Here is a 6,526-nt window from a genome sequence, read left to right on the forward strand (position 1 = left end):
CTGTCAGAGTTGAGGGAGTTATAGGAGCAGCTTCAGGATTCATAGAGACATACAATTGATTATAGGGGGCATTAGGCATATTTTTCTCCGCCATATCAAATAGAACTAGCAGAGTTGAGAGATTTATAGGATCAGTTTTAGGATTCATAGAGGCATACAAAAGATTTTCAATATGATGACATTAACCATTGAGATAATTTGAATAAGGTTACAAGAATAAAAGTGATGAACAATAGAGATTATCTCCATAATGAAGATAAGTAGTGGGAGCTAGCTAATTATGTTTATTTTGTGTACATATGAAGTTAAAGTAAAAACATTTTACAATAATTTTTTTCTAAGCAAGCGCATAGTTCGCTTACTCTATTAGGATTGTGATTGATTTGTTTAATAATATGTACTACTAACTAGTTGAAGTTGTTTTCGATGGCAGACATATTTTTTCTCAAGATCACCTCTCCAAAAAGTTGAAGGAGCTATCCTTATGGAGAAAGAGCCTGTAACGAAACATTTACTTTGGGACATTTGGTCTAATAACTATTTTTTGGGGTTGAGTAAAATCTGCATTTTATAATAAAAACTTCAAACACATGTTCAAACTAACATATAAACAATTAAATGAAGCCATAACTCTATATTAACAACTTTGAACTTCAACAATAAGATCATCCCAACTTATGAACATCAACAAAATGAAATTCAAACTATTTTTTGGAAGATAACAAAACCAAACGTATAGAAAAATATGAAGATTAGAAGATTCAAGTCCATGGAATGCATTGTATGTCCTTAAGAAAATGATTCCCCTCCATTACCCAAGGTTATGGATTTATGGAATATATCCTTCTAGGATAAAATGAATCACTTCAACAGAATAGCGGTACCTTAAATTCTGTAGTACTACGAATGCACTCAATGGTAGCAAATCACACTAGAGGTTTTTTTCAATAAAGGGGACTGTTTTTCCTATAAAATTTATGTACCTAGGGAAAAATTTGGTATTTATAGCCATCAGGGTGTTGTTTTATGAAGAGAAGCAATGGTTAAGAAAGGTGAAGCTCTTCATCGAGGTGTAACTCTTCCGAAAAGGTGTAACTCCCTAGAAAAGTCAGAACCCATTGGAAAGGTCATAAGCATCCAAATTGAAAAGGTGCCTATTCAAATTGCATCTTTTCTCTTGGTGTCTATTTGGAAAAATACCTATTTATTTTTCATTCACACCTCTTAAAAATCTACCAACTCCCCACATGAATTGGGAATGTCCATTTTATAAAAAATTTATGGACAAGTGTGTTATCTACATGAAAAGACTAGTTGCATTTGGATAAATAGTTTTTAGTTTGAACTTTTCTTAATGAACTTTCATCGGATGCACTCGGTCAATTGGTAGATATGATTTCTTACACCATTAAGATTTTATGTATACCTAGATAACACAAGTCACATAACCAGTCTTTTACCATTTATGGTTCTCACAATTTTATTTATTTCATCCATGATCACAACCTGGTTTCATGGGAGCTTAGAGAATAGGTCTTTACTATCATTCTCCTTGAAGTGGCTTCCACTTCCCCCTCACATAGGTGATTGCCAAACATTTAATCTTACGGGTCAAGCAATTTGGTCAAACCTGCCAAACTTAGAAACCATTAAAAGGTGCAAATCATAAGCCTTATCCTTGTTTTATAAATATTGTCTTTATTATAAGAATGGGTTGAGTATTTTGACAATTTTAGGCCATTAGTCACAACTTTGTTTGATTTTCTTGAACCTATCTTGGAATCTCTAGTTTGATAGGTATAGTTACCATCGTGATAACTAGTCCTAGCCTATAAACCAATTCTCTTCTATAATCTCTGAATTCCCTATCAAGTTAGGCCTTTTGTAAGTGGATCCAACACATATCCTTTGACTTCACATAGTCAATCTTGATAATTCCACTAGAGAGTAGTTCTTTAATCGTATTATGTTTGCATCTTATATGATGAGATTTACCATTATGCATCATGCTCCTGGCTTACCTAATGTTGCTTGATTATCACAGTGTATGCATACTAGTACCAAAGGTTTGGGCCAACAACGAATATCTTCAAAGAAATTTTGGAGTCATTCAGTTTCTTTACTAATTTTATCTGATATGATAATTCAGAGTCCATTATCGAGCGGTAATACATGTCTATTTGGATGATTTTCAAGAGAATGCTCCTCTACCTAAAGTAAATACATAGCCACTCATGGATTTTAATTTATTTGACCCGATGATCCAATTTGCATCACTATATCTTTAAATTACTACTCGATATTTTTTATAATGCAAAGCAAAATCTTGAGTATGTTTTATATACCCCAAGACTTTTACATTGCCATCCAATGAATTTGATTGGGTCTACTGGTGTACTAAATCAATTTACTAATACTACATGCTAAGTCTAGCCGCGTAAAATTCATGATATTTATCAAACTTTCCAACACTCTTGCATAGTCTAATTGTGAGTCACTTTCACCTTCATTCTTTTAAAGTGCAAATCACATGTCTAATATAGTTTTTGCGTTACTGAAATCCAAGAACTTAAACTTGTCAAGTACCCTTTCAATATAATGATACTGTGAAAATGTCAACCCTTGTGGAGTTCTATGGATTCTTATCCCTAAGATCACATCAACAACTCCAAGGTCTTTCTTATCAAACTGGCTCTCAAGTATTCATTTCATAGCATTATGTCAGAAATGTCTCTACTAATGATCAATATGTTATCCACATACAAACAAACAATGACTTTGTGATTCAGAGTGTCTTAATGTAAACACATTTATCACACTCATTTATTTTGACGTCATTTTTCAACATGGTTTGATCAAAGTTTTCATGCCACTATTTGGATATTTGTTTTAATCCATAATGTGACTTAACAAGTTTGCATACTTTTCTTTCTTTATCTGGAGCCACAAACCCTCGGGTTATTCCATGTAATTTCCTCCAACTATTCTTCATTTAAAAAAGTTATTTTCACATCCATTTAATATATTTCAAGTCATATACCTCTACCAAAGAAACCAATATATGGGTGGACGTTATCCTTATTACCGGCGAGTATGTGTCAAAATAATCAAGGCCTTTATTTTGTCTAAAGCCTTTCACAACAAGTTTTGCCTTGTATTATTCAATAGTACCATCAACCTTTGTTTTCCTTTTGAATATCCATTTAGAACCTAAATATTTATTTCCTGGAGGAAGACAACCAACTCCCAAGTATGGTTGATCATGATTGAATTAATCACTATTGACTACCTCTTTCCAAAAGAATGAGTCAGAAGATGACATCACTTCTTTAAATGTTTGAGGTTCATTTTCAAGATGAAATTTTATAAAATCTTAGCCAAAGGAAGTCGACATTCTTTGACGTGTACTACGCCTTGGATTCTTATCACAAAGTAAATTCTACTTTGGTTTAACTCAAGGTCATTTAAACCCTCCGCTATATTGCTCATGTCCAGTTTTATACAGATAAATGTGTTCAAAGAACTAAGAATTATATGAGTCAATTATCTTATTTTCATGTATATCCAGATGTTTGGATTTGTGACAAAAAAATTGAGATGTTTTACTACTTGTATCATATCGGATGAAAACACAGTCCACAGTTTTTGATCTTATTTTTATCTTTTTAGGTATAGGAACTTGGACTTGAGATAGACACCCCACACTTTAAAATATTTCAAGTTAGCTTTTCTTTCTTTTAATTTTTCATATGGAATAGATTGTATCTTGCCATGGGGCACTCTATTGAGTATTCAGTTTGCTGTAAGGATGGCTTCCTCCCGTAAGTTTTGTGGAAAACCTAAACATATGAGTAGTGCATTCATCATTTCCTTCAATGTTTAGTTTTTTCTTTCCATAATTTCATTCGATTGAGGTGAATACAAGGATGTAGTTTGATGGACAATTTCATTTTCCAAACATATATCCATAAAAAGAGATTCATCCTCCCCACCCCTATCACTTATCATTTTGATATTTTTATCCAACTAATTTTCAACTTTATTTTTATTTTTCCTAAGTATGTCTATTGATTCATATTTACTATTTAGCAAATAAAATAATAGTATCTAGTGAAATCATCAGTAAAAATCTTGAAATACTTTTCCCTACCAAGAGATGTTGTTGACTTCATATCACAAATGTCAGTGAGCATTAAGTCCAAAGGATTGGTATTCCTTTCAACAAACTTATATAGATGCTTATAATACTTAGACTCAACATATATTTGACACTTTGATTTACTACACAAAAAGTTAGGCAAAACTTTCAAACTAATCAATTTTTCCAAGGTTTTGTAATTAACATGTCCTAAACGACTATGCCACAAATTATTTGACTCTAGCTAATAAGAAGAAGCCTAAATTTTCTTCATTTCAACAGCTATTACATCAAGTTTTAAAAGGATCACATTGAGGTGTCCCTTTCCTACATATATTTCATTATTTCTTATTACAACTTTCTCCAAAACAAGAAAATATTTAATCTTGTTTTAACAAGAAAAATTGTTGACACTATGTTCTTCCTAATAATAGGAACATGGAGAACATTTACTAGACTCAACACCTTACCAGAAGTCATTTTTAGGAATACCTTCCCACTTCTTTCAACCTTAGTTATTGCATTAATTTCTATGAAGATCACTTCTTTGGAACCAACGGTATAATAAGTAGCAAAAGCTTCTTTGGCCGCACAAAAATGTCTAATAGCTCCTGAATCAAACCACCATTCAGTGAAATATCCAACTTGATTGCTTTAAGTGACCATAGAACACAGATTTTAAATCATTTAAGTTACTTGCAACATGTTTATCTGATTTTTTTTTCTTGTTATTATTCAAAACTTGACTATTTAGAGCTTTGTGTCCAACATCACTATAATTGTAGCACTTACCATTGAACGTTTCCTTGTTCTACTCTTTCTCTTATTCTGAAGAATTCTTCATGTTCTTATTATTTGGAGCATCATCCTTAATAGGATTTTCAACCATCATTTATGATTCCTCATTCAACTCATTATCCACTTCTATCTTGGGATGACTCACAAGATCTTTAAAATCAGACAATTGGTTTTTAATCATACTTTTTTCAAAATATAAGGATATCTACTTGTGAACATTTGCATTTCATGTTTCATCAGCCAAAATGACATCATTTATTTCTATTCTTTGAAGTTCATAATAGAATATTTTTTCATTTTCTCTGTCATTTCCATTGCTAGATCAATAGATGAATGACTTAATGATGCAACATTGGTTGCTGTTGGTATAACATCATTCACAATCGAATTAATATATTGTGTAATTTCATTAATCACTTTTCTGTCAGTCTTTGATATACACTTTAGTATTTCAAAATACTAATAAAGAGTTTTATCTTTAACCAACTTATTTCAAGTCAAAAATAAAGTTTTTATATCTTTAAATCATCAACCGAATGAACTTTGTAACCTGATGAAGTTTTTATGACTTTAACTCAGAATAAATTCAAACAGAGTGATACCCCACAAGTTTTAAACTCTAGAAACCAATACAGAGAGTTCAATGAATTGGTGAAGTTTTATATTCTTTGAAGCAAATTTTCACACTAATTTCTTGGTGAAGCTTTTATAGTCTTCGAATCGATGGAGTAGAAAACAAAAGATTTTAGTCTCTACAAAATCAGAACTAATACAGATTAACCAAGTACTTGATTTATAAATGGTGATATTTTTTTCTCTGACAAACAAGCACAAAAACTAAATATTTTTTTATTATGTAATTTCGTTAAGATTATTGTTTTTTAAGTTTAGTAAAATCTATATTTTACAACAAGAACTTCAAACACATGTTCAATCTAACATATGAACAAAAAAATAAAGTTGTAAATATGTATTCACAACTTTGAACTTCAACAATAAGTTCAACCAACTTATGAACATCAATAAAATGAAGTTCAAACTATTTTCTAGAACATAGCAAAATCAAATGTTTAGAAAAAGATGAAGATTAGAATATTCATGTTCACCGAATTCATGTGTCTTTAAAAAAAATTCCCCCAACTACCTAAGGTTAAGGAATTTATTCTCCCAGGATAAAATGAATCACTCCAATAGAATAACAGTACCTCAAATTCTATAGAACTACGAACGCGCTCAATGGTTGCAAATCACACTAGAGTTGTTTTCAAGAAAGAGGAGTGTTTTTTCTACAAAATTTTATGTATGTATTTGAGGAAAAAAATCAGGTATTTATAGTCATCAAGGTGTTTATTCATGAAGAAAAGAAATGTTTTAGAAAGTTGCACCTCTTCATAAAGGTGCAAATCTTTTGAAAGGTGCAACTCTTTGAAAAATTCACAACCCATTGAAAAAGTCATAACCATCCCAAACAGAAAAGCTACCTATTCAAATTGCATCCTTTCTCTTGGTGTCTTTTCGAAGAAACACCTATTCACTTTTTATTCACACCTCTTACAAACCTAACAATCACTACTCTATACTTTTTAAATA

This window comes from Capsicum annuum, chromosome 8, assembly GCF_002878395.1.
Source record: "Capsicum annuum cultivar UCD-10X-F1 chromosome 8, UCD10Xv1.1, whole genome shotgun sequence".
Taxonomy (NCBI): domain Eukaryota; kingdom Viridiplantae; phylum Streptophyta; class Magnoliopsida; order Solanales; family Solanaceae; genus Capsicum; species Capsicum annuum.